This window comes from Streptopelia decaocto (genome assembly GCF_964273445.1).
Source record: "Streptopelia decaocto genome assembly, chromosome: 7".
NCBI classification, from domain to species: Eukaryota; Metazoa; Chordata; class Aves; order Columbiformes; family Columbidae; genus Streptopelia; species Streptopelia decaocto.
The window spans coordinates 3,837,385-3,855,739 of NC_138661.1; positions in this window are offsets into that span (position 1 = coordinate 3,837,385).

An 18,355-nucleotide genomic window follows, 5' to 3' on the forward strand; every position below is an offset into this window, starting at 1 on the left:
CCACCAAATGATCTGCAGTTGGACACTGAACTGTTGACTGCAGCTCTTGGGACGTGGCCATCCAGCCAATTCCATCACCTAGTGAAGAGCTGAATTTGCACTGGTAGATGACTGTTGGAGACAAGGTTTGAGCAAAAGTCCTGATATCTCCTGCCTAAATAGCTGGTGGAAAGAGGATTTTCCAGACGTGCTCTGCACTGCTGTGCCAGCCCCTTCCACCCACCCACCCCTCGGAGGGAAGGGACATAGACACCCACCTCTCTTGTACCCCGCTTCCCTCTGTGAATTCCTTTCTGATGACCAACACCAGCAGAACAATGCCTTCTTCTGCCTCTTTTCAGCATGGCCACCTTTCCTTGGAATATCAGCACTCTTCAAAGTGAAGAACAAGAAAAAACATCCCTACACCCTCTTAATATGCGATATGTAGCAGACCAGAGTGAGATGTGCCCATTTCCTTCAGCTGAGCTCTTCCCAGGATACACATGGATACCCACACAGCTTTATAGACACACATATTTAATTCTGACCAAAGTAACTTGAATCCGAGTGATGTGATTTGAAAACATTAGGTTGGCACTTGTCTCTAAACCCCTTCTGCTTCCTCAGCCATTGACCGCAGCAGGATGATTTTGCAGCCGGGCTCAGTGTAATTCTTCTACCTGACGTCTTGAAACCACGCAGAGATTGAATTATATAACAATACTGTTTAAGCACTAGCAAAATGCACAATTTGATTAATCTTAGCAATGCGCCGACTCTGAGATCTAAAAAAGACAGCCACGTGCATTTTAACAAAGTTAAAGCCCAAAGCTTTTCATTTCATCCTAATGGATAGCAAAGGTCGTTCTCCATTTGATAAATGACGGCAGCACTGCTGCATTTGTCTTCTGGCTGGCAGTGCTGGATTCCTCTGAAGTTCGTGTTAATGAGATTCCTCCTACCACAGGAACGAAATCCTCCAGTGAGGCACAGGCATTGGATTTATCATGAAGTGTACCTGTTCTGCATGCACACAACTGGACAAATGCAACGTCCCATCTCGCTAGCGAGGTGCCCACAGCAACTACGTACTGGTGGAATGACGTTGTCCGTGACATAAATCCCAAGTGGTGGGAACTAACTCTGCAACTAGACACATTTCTCCTCCCCATGACTCAACTGAGCAACATTTTTCAGAAGGAATATGTATCAGCAAAGAATTAAAGGGTAGACTATATATTTCCCCCTTGGGAAAAAATGCTTGAAATAAAGCTATCAGCTGGAATCCTGGAGGGCTGGTGTTTATTTTACTTGCAAAACCACTCAGCCACATCCAGAAGCCACGGAGTTCCCAAGCTGGACTGTAAATTAGCAGAGATATGTGCATGAGCTTAACGTGTCTCTTGTGTCTTGCACGGTGAGAGGTGGATGAATTAAAGCTATAGGAGATGTAGGACCTTTCTTCCAAAATAACGTAGGAGCCATGGGGGAAGAATGACACCAGACAGCAGCCAGGAGAGTGAGATCCTGCTGCAGAGAAGGACGTGGTAGGAAGCTCAGGGAGCATGTACATGTGATTTAAAATCCCCAGAAGAGCAAACACTATGTGACAGCCCTCCTCCTCCATCTCCTTCTTTCTCCTTCTCCTTCTCCTTCTCCTTCTCCTTCTCCTTCTCCTTCTCCTTCTCCTTCTCCTTCTCCTTCTCCTTCTCCTTCTCCTTCTTCTTTCTCCTTTCCCTCCTTCTTCTCCTTCTCCTTTCTCCTTCTCCTTCTCCTTCTCTTTCTCCTTCTTCTCCTTCTCCTTCTCCTTCTCCTTCTCCTTCTCCTTCTCCTTCTCCTTCTCCTTCTCCTTCTCCTTCTCCTTCTCCTTCTCCTTCTCCTTCTCCTTCTCCTTCTCCTTCTCCTTCTTTCTCCTCCTCCTCCTCCTGCTCAAGGAGCCTAGCAAACTATCAGGGAGGTGGTGGGAGGAAAAGCCCAGGAGACAACATCTCCAGAGAAGAAATCCTAGCTGCAGCATCAGCTGCATGACTAACTTGATCCCTTGTCCCAGCTCTTTACCCCAACACTGTGGGGTTTGAGGGCTGTTCCAGCAAGGAAACGAACTTTCCCAAAGACATGTTGCTTCTTCACAAGCATCCACAGATCCCTGGTTTCTTGGGCACTCAAACGTCCACATACATAATCCCTTCTTTGAGATGAAGACATCCACCTATAGTTTGGCTCTGGAGATCCTTATTTTTTCCAGTTGTCTCCTTCTGCAAAGGCAAGACAGTCCTTAGCACTGATGAGTGACTTGAAGTGATTGGGAATGCTTCAAACACAGGGATTTGTCCTTAAATGACATAACCCATTAACAAGTGCAAATTAACACTATTAACAGGAGATCTGAGGGAGAAGGTGGCTTCAATTTTCATACAAGTGACACATAACTGAGTACCAGAAATTTAATATATGGATAATAGTCCTTCAAATCCAGCCTTATCAACTGCAATTGTTCAAGTACAGGCCAAGCCCCTCAAAATCCTGAGACTGGCACTGAAAAAATCAGCAGATTACACAAAACATTCCTTTGGGTTGTTTTTTTTGTTTTTTTTTTTTAATTTGGCATTGGGATTTTGAGATTTCATATTCTAAAACTGCTCAGTACCCACAAAAAATGAACTTTACTTTTAAATAACAGGGCTGTTTTGCAGGTAGTGGAGGAACTGAGTTAGGTAAGAAGCTCTGGGCAACCTGTTGCTCAGGTACCCAAAAGGCTTTTTTTATTTTAATGTATCAGATAGCACCTGCATTGTTCTCCCTAACCCAGACAGCTTGTGGGCAGCGAGAGGTGCTGAGGAGTCACCCAGGCACTGGCCAAGCAACATGACGCATGTGTGACCATCATCTTTGGGCACCATCCCTTATGGCATAGGACCTATAACATATGAGAGAGGCACAACACAGCCAGCACATGTGCCACCAAGGAGCAGGAGTGGTTTTAAAATGGATATGCCGGGGGAGGTTTAGGTTGGACATTAGGAAAAGGTTCTTCACCCAGAGGTGCTGGACACTGGAACGGGCTCCCCAGGGAGGTGTCACGGCCCCAAGCCTGACAGTGTTCAAGAAGAGACTGGATGACACCCTCAGACCCACGGTGTGAACTGTGGGGTTGTCCTGTGCAGGGACAGGAGTTGGACTTGATGATCCTTGTGGGTCCCTTCCAACTATGTTATGATTCTATGATCCTGCTCTCTTTGCATCTGCCTTTTCACCATGTGCATCACCACCAGCATCTTTCTAGGCCCCTTGTACAGACACAGGATCACAACAAAGGCCTGGCGCTGCCTTGAACGGTCACACACAACTGCAAAACCCCATGACTTCAATCCCAGTGCATCCCTGGTCTAGATGATGGCCAACACAGGGCTGAACATTGCCCCAGGGGATCATACAAACCCCTTGGCCCCAAAATTAAAGGGCAGGAACTGTGCTCAGAGCTGACACATGATGAGCCCTGCTGACCACCAAGCCCTTCCCATGCCAGGCAGCAGACATGCACACACAACAGTTCCTTTCATCCTGACCTCCAAAAGCTATCTGCTTTTGGGCAGCCACACAGCCCTCTCTGTCCGCATGACTTCGCTACCCTCTCTGTGCCCCTAAACAGGCAAAGAAATCGCTGTAGTAAAATTTAAAGACCTGCCAGAACCCAAAACTCCTACTTATTAGACATAATCATAATCCTATAATGACAATATAGTACATTATAATTTGCAAGACAGGGGGAAATCTTGACATAAATTGCTTGCCTCGCTGATTCACCAACCTGAGTGCAATTATGGCACATCAGTTAATGTGGCATAGATACTTTATGTGCAAGTTGAAAAGGAAGAGGCCTTGGCATGAGTTTCACTACCCTCGCCTGTGGTGCAGGACCCACCTGAGCAAATCTCTGCACCCACCAGCCTCAGCCCATCATGCCTGGAGTCTTTATTTCCACCCCAGAAATGCAAAATGTCCCATTCACGGGCCAGGACTCACCTCTCCAAATAAAAGGAGCCAGAAATCAACCTGGGCTGCAAAGACTCCACAGCCTAAGCAAACCAAGGGACCAGTTTTGGGTCAGAAATGTGCATTTTGGTGCACACTGTCTGACCGAATTGCTGCCGCCGCTGGGTTGCTCCAGGGACAGGCTGCAGCCAGGCAAAGGCTCGCTCCAGGTGCTGCAATGCTGCGGCAAGGGCTGTCAGGGCTGCTGGAGATTTTAAGCATTAAAAGACAAATAAGATTTACTGGAAGTTGCTGCAGTTTCAGCAATGCTGAATTACAGGGCTCCCTCCGCACTGAATGCAGATGCTGCTATAGGAACTGAATTTATTTCTTGGGCAGGGGGCTCCTTCAACCCCCCAGCAGACATCTCCATATTTCCTACGCTGGCACTTTGTCTCCATCCTGGGCTCTGCTAATAAAGCTGCGTTTAAATATGAAGCTGTGACAGTCCCTGGGACTCGTTAAAGGTTATCACGGCTGAATTACTCATCCCGGAGGGGAAGGCAGAGGGAAGCAGCTGACTCACATCACAGCAACACAGAGAGGGGCCGGCGAGACCAAAGCCCTGATTTTCCCCCGGCATGGGGCTGCTATATGATCACAGGTCAAGATTTTCCTCCATAACTGCTCTTTTTCCTGACTGCTCTCCCCAAATGAAGCTCTGACAAGCACGAGAGGAGGCTTAAATTCCCACGTGCATGTGTGTGCATGTACCTGCATGGGGACCTGCCTGCTTTTCCAGCTGAATATATGAGATCTCTGGCAGCCTCCCCATGCATTGCGTAGCCCAGGGGGTCTAAGCCTCTTTCCAAAACTTCCCCCACATGCTGCACATTCCATCCTTACCCCAGCTCATTTCCTGCTCTTTACTAAGGGAAAAGCCAGCTGACAGGCATGTATATAAATCACCCCAGAGCCATGAAGGCTCTCGTCACAGCTAGAAACCCCCGGTCACCCTAAAGGACGTACCAGAGCCATCTCTCTGCCCTGGGCAGGCTCAGCCCCTGCTGAGCCCCTTAGCCAGAGCATCCAGATGTCCAAGATATCTCTGGATGAACAGACCCATAAAGCTGAGCAATTCTTTCTTGGTTTAGGGCCTGGGCAGGGTGTAAAAGCAGGCCCCTGGAAGTTGCTTTTACTCAAGCCTGACCTTTCAACCTTGATTACTGTATAGCAGCCATTTAAAAACATCCACCATGTTCATGTAAACACTATGGGTGGCACCTCCTGGGACCAGCATTGCTGTGGGAGAGCTGGGAGAGGGCTGCAGAAAAGTCACTTCTTGATTTACCCATGAAATGCAACAAACCCCTCTCCCAGCAAAGCAGCCGTTCCTTTTTTCTCCAGCCGTCTGTGTTATTTTTGTGTCATGTTGCTAGTTAAAAATACCCCTTGCCAGCAAGAACGGAGTTATTTGGGGCACCCTTGTTTATCTTTCTTTGGAAAGAGCACACAGAGCTGTCAGCTGCCTCCTTCCTCCTAAAAATCATCTTCTGCAAAAAAAAAAACATTGATCTTGTGCCTGATCCATGGCTCCAGAGAGATGCTTGTGGCCATGATGGGCTTTCAGCCAGGCGTGATGTCACTAGTGACAAAGAAGGACATAAGTGGCTATCAGATGTAGGGAGATCTCCCCAGTCTCTTTCCTGAACATCCAAGTCACAGAATCACAGAATCACAGGGTGTTTTGGGTTGAAGGGACCTCTGGAGATCCCCCAGTCCAACCCCCCTGCTCACGCAGGGTCACAGAGCAGATCACACAGGTGGGTCCAGGGGGTTCGAATGTCTCAGAGAAGGAGACTCCACACCCGCTCTGGGCAGCCTGGGCCAGGCTCTGGCACCTCCCAGCAAACAAGTTTCTCCTCATGTCCAGATGGACCCTCCTGTGTTTCAGTCTGTGCCCGTTGCCCCTCACCCTGGCGTTGGGCACCACTGAACAGAGTCTGGTCCATCCTCTGACACCCACCCTGGAGATGTTTATCAGCATCAATAAGATCTCTCTCAGCTTCTCTTCTCCAGCTGAACAGCCCCAGCTCTCTCAGTGTCTCCTCATCACAAAGATGCTCCAGACCCCTCAGCATCTTTGTGTCCCTCCCATGGACTCTCTCCAATAATTCCTTGTCCTTCTTAAACTGGGGAGCCCAGAACTGGACACAGATACTCCAGATTTGGCCTCACCAGGGCAGAGTAGAGGGGGAGGACAATCTGTGGCTTTGGAAGGGGTTCCTACAAGCATGTCCCTGGCTGCAGGTAAAACAAAATGATCTGGACATCAGGGCAAGGGTACCAGGAGATTTTTGCTTGCTGAGCATCTCCGTGGCACCAGGTTTCCTGAAGACCCCAGGAGCTGCAGCAGGAAGCCAGTAATGACCATAAACAATTTGTTGGTGAAGCTGGAGCTGGCCCTGGAGCCAGCACAGACCCAGTGCTCCCCATGCCCATGCAGCCAACACCTCAGAGGGAGAAGCAAAATGAGAAGGGTCCTCCCGACCCCTCGCCGTGGGTGTGTGGGGAGGGGGTGCCCAGGAAACCCAAAATCCCTTCAGGGCCCTGAGCAGTATGAAATTTGAAAGAGCAGTTCATTAGCAACGGCAACTGATCACTAATTGCGGCCAGGGATTATCACCCCAACGCCCCTCGTGCAAACAGCATCCTGTAACTCATTACATAGGGCAAAATTATCTCCCCAGCTCCTTGGCAACCTTTCATTGTTTTTATTTACTACAGGGCATTTGAAGACCTGAAAGCATTCCTGGGGAAACTGTAGCACCCTGTGCTCAGCGGTGCTGTGTCCTCATCCATGAATCAGGCCTTTTTGCCCTCTGACGTATCGCTTTTTTTTTCTCCAGGCTAAAGTAATCAGGGAGTAAAAGCCTGGAATCCAACCACAGGGAGCACAAAAATATTTAAGCAAGCTGGTTTAAATCAGGGCTTTGACTTGCTTTTGTAACGTCCTCTTTGGTCAAGGCTTGAATGTGCTGTTGCATCTTGGAGCAGAAAGCAGAGGATGGGTTTGCTCCCTCTGCTCTCAGGGCGGGTGTGGAGGCTGTTGGATATTCCAGAATGAAGGGAATTTATTTAATCCTCCCTTTTTTGTTTTAATTCTGGAGTTTTTTTAATTATTAACCTGCACAGGGAATTTTGATCCAGCCTATAGTCAGCCAGGCTCCCATCGCTCATCTCCCTCCATCCCGCAGCTGCCGCCGCACACGATGGTGCAGAGGAAACCATGGAGCACCAGAGGTGACACTGACCCTCCCAATGACTCCTCTTGCTTAATTTCTGGGTTTTTTATTCTGCCTCCAGGCACCCAGAGAAGCCACATCGCTCTATTTCCCACCCGTCCTGCCTCTTGGCAACCCCTGGACACATGGCAAAGCCAAGCCCTGCACCAAACGAGGTCTGGAGCAGCCTGGTGTCCCTTCTTTCCAAGGTAAATAATGACTTTGATTAGGAACTATGTCTAATTAACCATGTGGAGTTGATTACTCAGCTGACTGTCAAAAGCCTTTTTGCTCCAGTTTCGAGTTTTCCCAACTTGACCCTGCGTCTGCCCCTGTATGTGTTTGTGCAGACCTTGAAGCTCGGGGAAATAGGAGTCACACCAGGTCCTTCAGGTTGGCCTCAAGCCATGACATCTTTTTGAGAGAGGTGTGTAAAACCTCTCCTGCAGAGGACCGCCAGCCTCCTGGAGAGGAGATTATTGTCATCCTCATTTGAATTTTAAAAAGCAAACAAGCTCTGTTGTCCCAGACATCGCATTTATACGCACGGCGGTAAATAATGCAAGGTTTGCTCTTTTTATCAGCTTGCTCGGCAAATCAATTGGAGGACTCGAAAACGTATTGTCATCACAAACGAATGAATTCATTAATGCCCATTGTTTGCCTTCATGTTTTAATCGAATGCAAAGCAAATGTACATCCAAGGAGTGTTTGCTGAGACAGTCAGCCCGAGTCAGGCAGGACTGAGATCTCCTGCCGGGTTTAATTTACCTGGAAGGAAGAGGAGACAGACATGAGGAGGTGGCAAGACCTCAGTGAGGATGACTGGCAAGTTTGGGGCTTTAATCTCCTACACCTATCCCAAGGGAAAGAAATTAGTCTTTCGGATGTGCTATCTGAGACCCCAGCTCCTTGAGAGGCATCTCAGGAGCAGAGGGATGTGTCCAGCTGAACTTTCACCTCTTGCAAAACCTGTTATCTCGCTGGTGGGAGAGATTGCATCCTGTTTAAAGCCTCTGCACAAAGCACTACATGTGCAAACTGTGTTTCTTTAAATACTCAGTGCACCCTCGCTGTATTGCCTTTCCGTGAATCACCGAGACCCAGCCAGAGCAGCTGCACTGGTGGTTAGATGTGTTCAGCAAATATGTTCTTTGGCACCAAGCTGAGCGGTTTCTTCGCAGCACTTTTGATGTGCAAAAGGGGAAAGATGCAAAGCATCAGCTCCCTTGCCATCACACGGCTTCGGGAGCGGTACCTCGTGGTCCCATCCAGCCCCATGATGCTGCTGGCAGTGATGCAGCGGGATATACCGGGATGTTTGTGTGTCCCCCTCCTCGAGGAGACCCCTGTTCCAGGCTTTGGAGAGCAGGATCAGATCCAGACATGATGCATGATTCAGCTTTTGTGCCCATCTCCACGCTCCGTGGCTCCTCCTGGGACTTTGACAGCAGGAATGAGGGAAATTCATGACATTTGCGAGATATCCAGGTACCGGTGACCACAGCTGGCTGGAAAGCATTGCAGATATTCCTCTTAATAGACTTAAAATCTTAATAGAGTTGCTTTCTCCCCAATTACTCAGCAGCAGATATGTCCCTTCTGCCGTCCCCATGGTAAGTCATCTTGGCACGGCCCCTATGCTGTTACATAGGGATTAATCTGGCCCCATATACTGCCTGCCTCAAACTGAGCTGCCGCCAAAACCAAGCTCATTTGCACATATTTATCGTCAGAAAAAAATAGCCGCTCACTGATCCAGAACATTCATCTCTAAATATTTACAAAGCATTATTTATCTGAACGAAAGAGACATTTTTCCACTCAACAAACCAGGCATATGGTAGCGGCGTGCAATAGGAGATGAATTGTGCCGAGTAATTCTAAACAGATTTAATGCCAGCAATAATTATTTTTAATCAGACAGAAAGTTCCCTGGGTGATAACCGAACATCCAGCATTTTAAAGTAATTGCATCAGCCCGCATTGTTGGATACTATTTGTTCAAATATGCTTGTTGTGCCTTTTGATACTTCAGAGCAACTTCAACCCCGCTTTCCACCTCCCTTGGGGATTAAAAAAAAAGGAGGGGAAAAAAACACAAACCATAGCCCTCTGTCATTTATTTCAAGCATGTCTTTTAATTACAACACTGCATTTAGATAGTGTACAAAATATTCCGGGCTGGATGCCTATTTAACAGACTCCCTGGTTGCGGCTTGAAGCTGCTCGGCAGAACACTGTGAATCATTATAAAATCTCCCACTTCATTACGTACCAAGGAAAATGGAGAACAAAATGTACTGACAGAAAACGTTTAAGGAAGAATGAGACAGGAGGAGGGATTTTGCCAGGCTTTTCATTTTTCAGAGGAGTTTGATAGATGCTACAGATGGAGCCAGCAGGTTCCCAGCCCCAGATCGCTCTCCCCTGCACTGTAGGTCAAGGTGGTTTGTGTAACCCCCCTGTCCTCACAACAACACGCCACAAAGCTCAGAAATACCCTTCCAAGGGCTCCGAGCTCCATGTATTTGGGTTTTTCTGTAATGCTAGGAGAGCACACCTGGAGAATGTATAGAAACCTTTGCCGTTTCTTCCAGACAAATCGTAGAATCACAGAATGGTTTGGGTTGAAGGGACCTTCACAGCTCATCCAGTGCCACCCCTGCCATGAGCAGGGACATCTTCACCAGCTCAGGTTGCTCAGAGTCCCGTCCAACCTCAGTTTCAGCTGGGATAGAGTTAATTTTCTTCCTAGTAACTGGTGTAGTGCTGTGTTTTGGATTTAGGGTGAGAACAGTGTTGATAACACACTGATGTTTTAAGCTGTTGCTGAGCAGCACTCACACCAAGTCAAGGACTTCTCAGCTTCTCATTCTGCTCTGCCAGCAAGAAGGCTGGGGGTGCACAAGAAGCTGGGAGGGGACACGGGTGGGACAGCTGCCCCCAGCTAACCAGAGGGATATTCCATACCATATGACATCACGCTCAGTATATAAACTAGGAGGAAAGTTAACCAGGGGGCTGCTGCGCGGGGACAGGCTGGGCATTGATCAGTGGGTGGAGAGTGATTGTATTGTGCATCATTTGTTTTGTATATTCTTTTATCATCATCATTATTATTAATGATATTATTATTTTCTCTTCCTTTTCTGTCCTATTAATACTGTTTTTATCGCAACCCACGAGTTTTACCTTTTTTCCCAATCTCTCCCCCATCCCACCACAGGCAGAGTGAGTGAACAGCTGCGTGGTGTTCAGCTGCCTGCTGGGTTACACCACAACAAACCTTGAATGTTTCCAGGGATGGGGCGTCTAACATCTCTCTGGGCAACGCGGTTAATTCATTTTTAATGATGGTTTTATGCTCTCTGCTTGTCACCTCCCAATTTTAGCTGCAGGGGAAGAGAGGAGGTGTTTGGCAGTGGAGCCTGTGTCCCTCTGACCCCATGGCACATCACCTTGGTTTGTCACACCCACACCCAGGGAGGGGACAGCAGAGCCATGCTCTTGCACAGGGACCAGTGCCTTTCCCCATAGCCTTGGGACCATAACCACTTTTGGGACCTCTCTGGAGCCCCAGGATGGCTGGCACGGCCATAGCCGGGCAGTCTGAACTCCCTCACCTCTCGTTTTCAGCTGGGGAGGTGAGGAGCGATGGCAACGCGATGCCAAGGACGGGCTGAGCTGGAAACACAATCTCTCCACCAGACGGGGGAAAAGGAACAAGATCCAGGGAGGTGAGCAAAGCACACAAATAAGGCTAATGGCATATTAATGAAAAATCTACCTAGGAACAGTTCGTCCATCTGGCAAATAAGCTCCTGTAACAAGCTTACGTGCTGCCCTTACCTGGGCTCTTTGTTAAGTGCGGGAGGGTGCAGCAGCTCCTGGACCTTCCCTGATGGTGCTGAGCTCAGGGATGGTCCCCTGCCACCAGGAGAAGAGCAAATCCCCATGATCAGCCCCCAAAAGCAACATCTCAGAAAAGATTAAGTTGTATTTCCGGCAGGGCTCAGTGTTTCCAAGTCCCCTACAATTACAGTGACAATTACAGGGCTGCTAATTGCTGTAGTCAGTAGTCAGGAAAGCAGCGTAGGGTCTGCTGCTATTTAAGGGTTTATTCGTGTAGTTTCTAGCTCAAGGGAATTTCGATTCCTGCTGAAGGATGTAACCAACACTTGGACCCCAGTGCCTAAACCTGCACAGACACACTGCAAGGGGTAGTTCTGGCCCTGACAAATCCACAGTGACAATCAAAGGTGCAAGAGACATGAGGAAAAGCAGCGTGGAGAATGCACGGGACAGCTTTCCATTTCTGGTCCACAGGAATATGAGTCCAAAAGGAAAATGCTTTGGGCCTGATCTACTCAGAGATGCTCAGGGCATCAGTCTCCTTGTCCCAGAGAAAACTTATCCAGGAGTATCACGAACATCCACATCACCTGGGGACATTTGGCTGGAGATATGTCTCAAAGACTAATATATCTTCCAGGAGAGCACAGCAGTTCAGGAAATACTTTGCAGCCTCACTTGAGGGATCCAGCACAGATCCCATAAAGACAAGTCCACTCCATTCGCCCCCAAGGCTCTTCTCATGTCTGTTAACATGGTTCTGATAAACCAAAGGAGGTGACTACTAAAGCCAGGAACACGGCTAATGAGAAACAGGCTTTTCATCTTCAGTTGCCGGACTGGTAACAAAAAACATCTTGCACAGTGAAAACTATCCCCTGCATCTGAAAATTGCTCTAACCTGCTTCTAAATGTGTTGGACATCTCTGGTTGTCCAACTGTTGGCGTTTTAAAAAAAAACAAATGGGTTTTTGCTTACACCCCTGGAGCCTTTGCACTAGGCTGAGCTGAAACACAGTAGGAAGTAGGAACATCAAGTACATCAAGTAGGAAGGTCAAGGGGAGTCATCTTTTGCCTCTGAAGTGATATCCTCAGGCTGAGATGGTCTAGGATTGAGGTTTAATTGTCAAGATTATTTTAGGCAGGAAAGAAACAACTGCTTCATCCCAAGGACTTTGCCAAACGCAGGGAGATGACTCTTGTTCCCCACCTTGACACTGGGGTGCGCCTGGGGAGAATTTTGGGAGATGCTGAGAGGAACTTCCCATGCAGCCTTGGGTTTGACCATAAATACACCCAGGAGAGTCTCACCTGCCCACATCAGCCCCAGTAGGACACAAGGCACAAGACCTGCCAAAAGCCTCAACCAACTCTACATTGACCTTGACTTTCAAACAAACCTCAGCCCCCCAGAGCCTGATGGTGGGTTTGTCGTGTTCCTGAGCAGCCGGGCTAAACCTTGTGGTGATGCATAGATTTACTAGCACAGAGGCGAAATGATCACTCTTTATTGCCAGCATCAAAGCTGTGTTTGTTTCCAACACGCAGCGTTATCAGCGATTCATTATCCCTCCTGCCCACCCAGCCTCCTCGTCCTGCCGTAATAAGACGAGTGGCAGAAGTCAAAGGCATCGTTGTGGGAAAAGCTCTGAGGAACTGTTCATCAAGCTTGCCCTTTTATAATGAGAGCCATCTAATTTACATACTCATTTAACGCTATGTTCTATGTCTTACAGCACATTCCAGGTACCTTCTTCCTTTATCTGAAACCCAGCCCATTTACAAAAATCATGTTTCTCTTAAATCATAATTAGGTCACTGTGACCCCACATGAGCTTTAGCAAACCCTTTTGCACCCAAACAGCACAGCCTCCCAAACGCTTTATCCAAACACCCTCATCACAAGGTTAAGCATATTCCAGTCCAATGAATTAACAAATCTGCAAGCTTCGTCTGACTAACAAAACCGAAATGCCTAGGGAAAAGAAATAGGGAAATTATTCCTAGATCTGTTCCTGCTGTGGAACAAACACCCTTTCCCCCCGAGGCAGCCTCTCACACTTCCCTCACATGACCCTTTCCGAAATCCCAAATGTGGCTGGGAGCCCGCAAACCTCCCTGCAAGGGCCCATCCCAAAAAGCACCAAGAGGACTTTATGATTCAACTATCTGGAGGCTCCCAGCTTGCTGGAAATATTCACATTAACTGGGGGGGGAAACAAAGCAAAAACCAGTCAGTTTTGCCCATTTCTGGACTGCTGTTTTATAAAGCATTAATGCAATACTGTGGTTCCCATAACAGGAGAAGTACACGGCAGGTCAGGGCGGTTTTGCCGTGGCCACGCTCCCCCCGCATCCTTCTCTCAGGCAGAGCTGAGCATCCCCCGCCACCAGCATCCTTCATCCCGGTCCCTCCAAGCTCCCGCTGCCTCCTCTCTCCCCGGGGCACAGCGTCACACAACCCGCAGCACTGCTTGCCCCACTTCTGCAATACCCACACCCCTCCAAACCCTCCAGTCCATGCCTGCCTCACCAGCTGAAGCTGTGCTGGTTTTATCACCCTCCACATGCTCCTAAAAAACAGCCCTGGGACCCCCCAGTGTTGCCAGGGCACGGCTCAGCTCCCCAGCCCAGCTCAGGCACGACGCACACCCGACCCATGCATGGGCTCATTAACTCTGTTGAGCACTTGGGGACTAATAACAGCATTTCTGCTATCGCTTCTGCTCATCAGCACAGCACGCAGGCAGGATCATTTGCGGTGGCTTTGCATTGCTGCCCCTCTTTGTACCCATAGCAGGGACTTCGCTGAAAGCCCCAGTGATAATCCTGACATAACAGAATCACATAATCCCAGAATGTCAGGGATTGGAAGGGACCTGGAAAGCTCATCCAGTGCAATCCCCCCATGGAGCAGGAACACCCAGATGAGGTTACACAGGAAGGTGTCCAGGCGGGTTGGAATGTCTGCACAGAAGGAGACTCCACAACCCCCCTGGGCAGCCTGGGCCAGGCTCTGCCACCCTCACCACAAACAAGTTTCTTCTCAAATTTAAGTGGAACCTCCTGTGTTCCAGTTTGTACCCATTACCCCTTGTCCTATCATTGGTTGTCACCGAGAAGAGACTGGCTCCATCCTCCTGACACTCACCCTTTATGTATTTATAAGCATAAATGAGGTCACCCCTCAGTGTCCTCTTGTCCAGCTCCAGAGCCCCAGCTCCCTCAGCCTTTCCTCACACGGGAGATGCTCCACTCCCTCCAGCATCTTGGTGGCTGCGCTGGACTCTCTGCAGCAGTTCCCTGTCCTGCTGGAACTGAGGGGCCACAACTGGACACAATATTCCAGGTGTGGTCTCCCCAGGGCAGAGCAGAGGGGCAGGAGAACCTCTCTGACCTACTGACCACCCCCTTCTAACCCACCCCAGGTACCATTGGCTTCCTGGCCACAAGGGCCCAGTGCTGGCTCATGGTCATCCTGCTGTCCCCAGGACCCCCAGGTCCCTTTCCCCTACACTGCTCTCTAATGACATCCATCCAGCCTGGTGCAAGAAGGCATTTTCAGATATTTCAAATCTTTTTTTTTTTTTTTTTTTTTTTTTTTTTTGCAAATAGCATGACGTAAACATCGAAAATAAAAATAAAAATCAGGTGGTGCTATTAATAGTCATTATTAATATCACCATGAGCTCAGGTCACCAGGTTGCTGTGGATGCTCACGATAATACACACCAAATGGGATTTCCCAGCTCAGCCCCCTGTTTGCTGCCAGTAGAAACAGCCCTGTCAGATCTTTCATCAATTTAACAAGCTCTGCCTCAAAATTAGTTCTGAGGTCTTTCACCCCCAGCAATCTTATTAGCCCCGGTTGTCCAGAATCCTGTAACGGTGCGCTGATCTCCTCTTAGATTTATTCCTGCCCAGTTCAGAGCGATTTGTTTTTCTGCTGACATTGCCCTTCGAGTTAAATCAGTTTGCTTCCCTCCCTGGTGTTTACATTCCCGCTGTATTTATAGACAGGAATCACGTCCTCTCCCAACCTCCTTGGCCAAACACAGAGGATATTTTTCATCTCCTTGCCCAAAATAGGCCCTTTCCCCCTGCCCTCCCCAGCGACGCTTTGCTGCACCTGCTGAGATTTAAACTCAGTCTTTTTGGACCACAGACCAGAACTTCATGGCAAATTCCCAAAGAGGTTTCCCTGATGTTTTGCAGGGCACTTAAATATTTCCTCATCTCTATTAGACGACTTTAGAATCACATTTTGCTTTTCCTCAGCAGCATCACATACAAGTTGCACACAGTGAATGCACTGAAGTCTTTCTCCTCCTTTTAATTTGCACTCATGAGCCCTGAGTGTAGCAGAAAATCCGCTTCCTTCCTCAAACACTTGAGCTCACCCTTTGCAATATGGCATTTTCCCCTATTTTATATCACCTCTAACCCATCCCCTTGCTTTCCCAGCCCTTTCCCAACCCACAATACAAACAGTGACCCTTAAGCCGCACTGTAACCTCCTCTTGGCACACAGCCACACACACAGCTGCTGTATTTTCCTTGCCTAGAAAGTCTGCTCCCTTTCAAAGGAAGAAATCAGGTGACCGGGGTTTGGTCTGTTGTCATCTATGGCAAAACCCATGCCACCCTGCATCCCATTTTCTAGTACCTGCTGAGAGCCAGCAAGAAGAAACACGAGGAAGAGCATCATGATACAGGGCTGTCGGGCCAGGGGTTTAATTTTCATATCGCTCATTAACTCGCCCAGAAGCAAGCTTGCTGCCCACACTTCATAACTTCTGTTATTTCCTCCTTCCCCTTTCATCCCACGGCCTCCCAGCCTTGAGAGCTCGGGAAAATAAAATCATCTTGATGACTAGCTCTTTCTTTCCCCCTTTTCATGTATTTTCTGTTCTCCAGTCAGATGATACCACCTCTGACTTCTCTATCCACAAAGGGCTACCTTAAGTATTTGATGTAAACGCTGCAGGGAGAAATACTCACTCCATTCCGGGTTATTATCTCACCAGAATACCATATATTATCTAGCAATCTCCAGCTGAGCAGGGGGTCCACTATATCATTGCATTATCTTGTTTGGAGCAGACAGATTGCTCACTATGTGGTTCTGCCCACAAAGAAGGATACATTAAAAAAAATATAGAAAGCATCCACTTAGGCTGCTGATAATATCCTGGTGGAAAAAAAAAATAATGAAGCAATTGCTAATGGCCTGGGATTCATCACAAACACATAGAGTGTCCCAAAGCCTGGTTTGAAACTGTGGCACTTGGGGCCTGTAATACTCTTGTGTGACTCTGCACACACACACGTCAGTGAGGGATGCTGAGGTTCATGGCAAAAGGCAGAGTTTAAGCCAAGAAGGCCCATGGCATCCTGGGGTGGGTTAGAAGGGGGTGGCCAGTAGGTCAGAGAGGTTCTCCTGCCCCTCTGCTCTGCCCTGGGGAGACCACACCTGGAATCTTGTGTCCAGCTGTGGCCCCTCAGTTCCAGCAGGACAGGGAACTGCTGGAGAGAGTCCAGCGCAGCCACCAAGATGCTGCAGGGAGTGGAGCATCTCCCGTGTGAGGAAAGGCTGAGGGAGCTGGGGCTCTGGAGCTGGAGAAGACTGAGGGGTGACCTCGTTAATAGTTATCAATATATGAAGGGTGAGTGTCAGGAGGATGGAGCCAGGCTCTTCTCGGTGACAACCAATGGTAGGACAAGGGGTAATGGTTTCAAACTGGAACACAGGAGGTTCCCCTTAAACTTGAGAAGAAACTTCTTCTCAGTGAGGGTGTCAGAGCCTGGCCCAGGCTGCCCGGGGAGGTTGTGGAGTCTCCTTCTGTGCAGACATTCCAACCCGCCTGGACACCTTCCTGTGTAACCTCATCTGGGTGTTCCTGCTCCATGGGGGGATTGCACTGGATGAGCTTTCCAGGTTCCTTCCAATCTCTGACATCCTGGGATTCTGTGATTCTGTGATCAGAGTTGTTCAAATGCATCAGGGGATGGTGCCTCTCATAGTGTTTCCTCCCAGAGCTCAGAAAGTTTGCACAGTTTAAAAATACATTTTAAAAATATAAAATGCATACATTATAATACATACAAACCTTTAAAATACATCCCAGTAGACACCCAGCACCATAGTATTTTGTTGCAACAAGTTTGCCACCACCAAGCGTGTCTCATTGCTTTCAGCATGTTTAGGGTTGGCAAGTCCCAGGAGTTTCAGGTTGGTGGGTAATGGAGACCCAAGGCTGAAAAACAAAAACCAAGCTGCCTCCATGGTCTCCGCCACCACAGCCGGGGAAAAGTCCTGCTGGTTGGAGCAACATGGAGCCACTCGAGGCCAAAATCACAGCTCCCCTCTGCAGAGGCATCAGGCAATGGGGCATCGCTCCCTGGGTTTGGTGTTTCTCAAGGGAAGGGACTCCACGAGTGTCTCTGCTCTCCAGCAGAACACACCTCAGGGACTTCACAGGCATTTCGTAACTACGCCAGTGTGAGTCGTTTATGGATTTAAAGAGATAAGAAATTTTTCATGCCCATGGTAATAAATTCCTCCAATTAGCCTTGCAAATCTAAGAAAAGATGAATCTTATTTCTAGAGAAACAAAAAAAAATATCAGCATCTCTGCAGCAAGGCTGCACTCGGGGATCCTCAACACAAGATGCGTTTGCAGCAGCATGATGGGCACAAGCACTTTGTCCTATGAGGGGCAACAGGATCCAGGTGTCAGGGAGGGCAATGAAGCGAGAGCAGGGGCAGGTGAAGAAAAGATCCTGCACAAAGACCAGGAAGGTGTTGAAGTTATCCACCGAGGCAGGAGCACGTATTGCAGACACAGTGCCTGTCCCCAGCCGACCACTCCTGGGATTCGCCCATCATTTGCCTTTGCTGGAGGGAACAGCTTGGAAAAATCCATGTCCCGTGTCCTCTGGGACCGCCGTTGGGGACAGAGTGGGAGCTGTGGCTCTACCTCCAGTGAGCTTAGTGCTGGGAGAAGGAGGCAAAGCGATTTAACCTCCTGAGTATGAGCTGTTGGGCAACAGAGAGAACTTAAATGCAAAATAAATGCTGCAAAATTTTTCTAGCCAATGCCTCGCTCCCCTCTGTGAGCTGGCTGGACTTTCCAAGGCTGTGTCCGTGTTGCTGGACAAGAGGCTGGGACACAGCAGTGTCCCCAGGAGCGAGCGGCTTGGAGCTTGCTGTCCCTACCATGTCCCCAGTGCCTTTTGTCAGGGTGTCATGGGTCACATT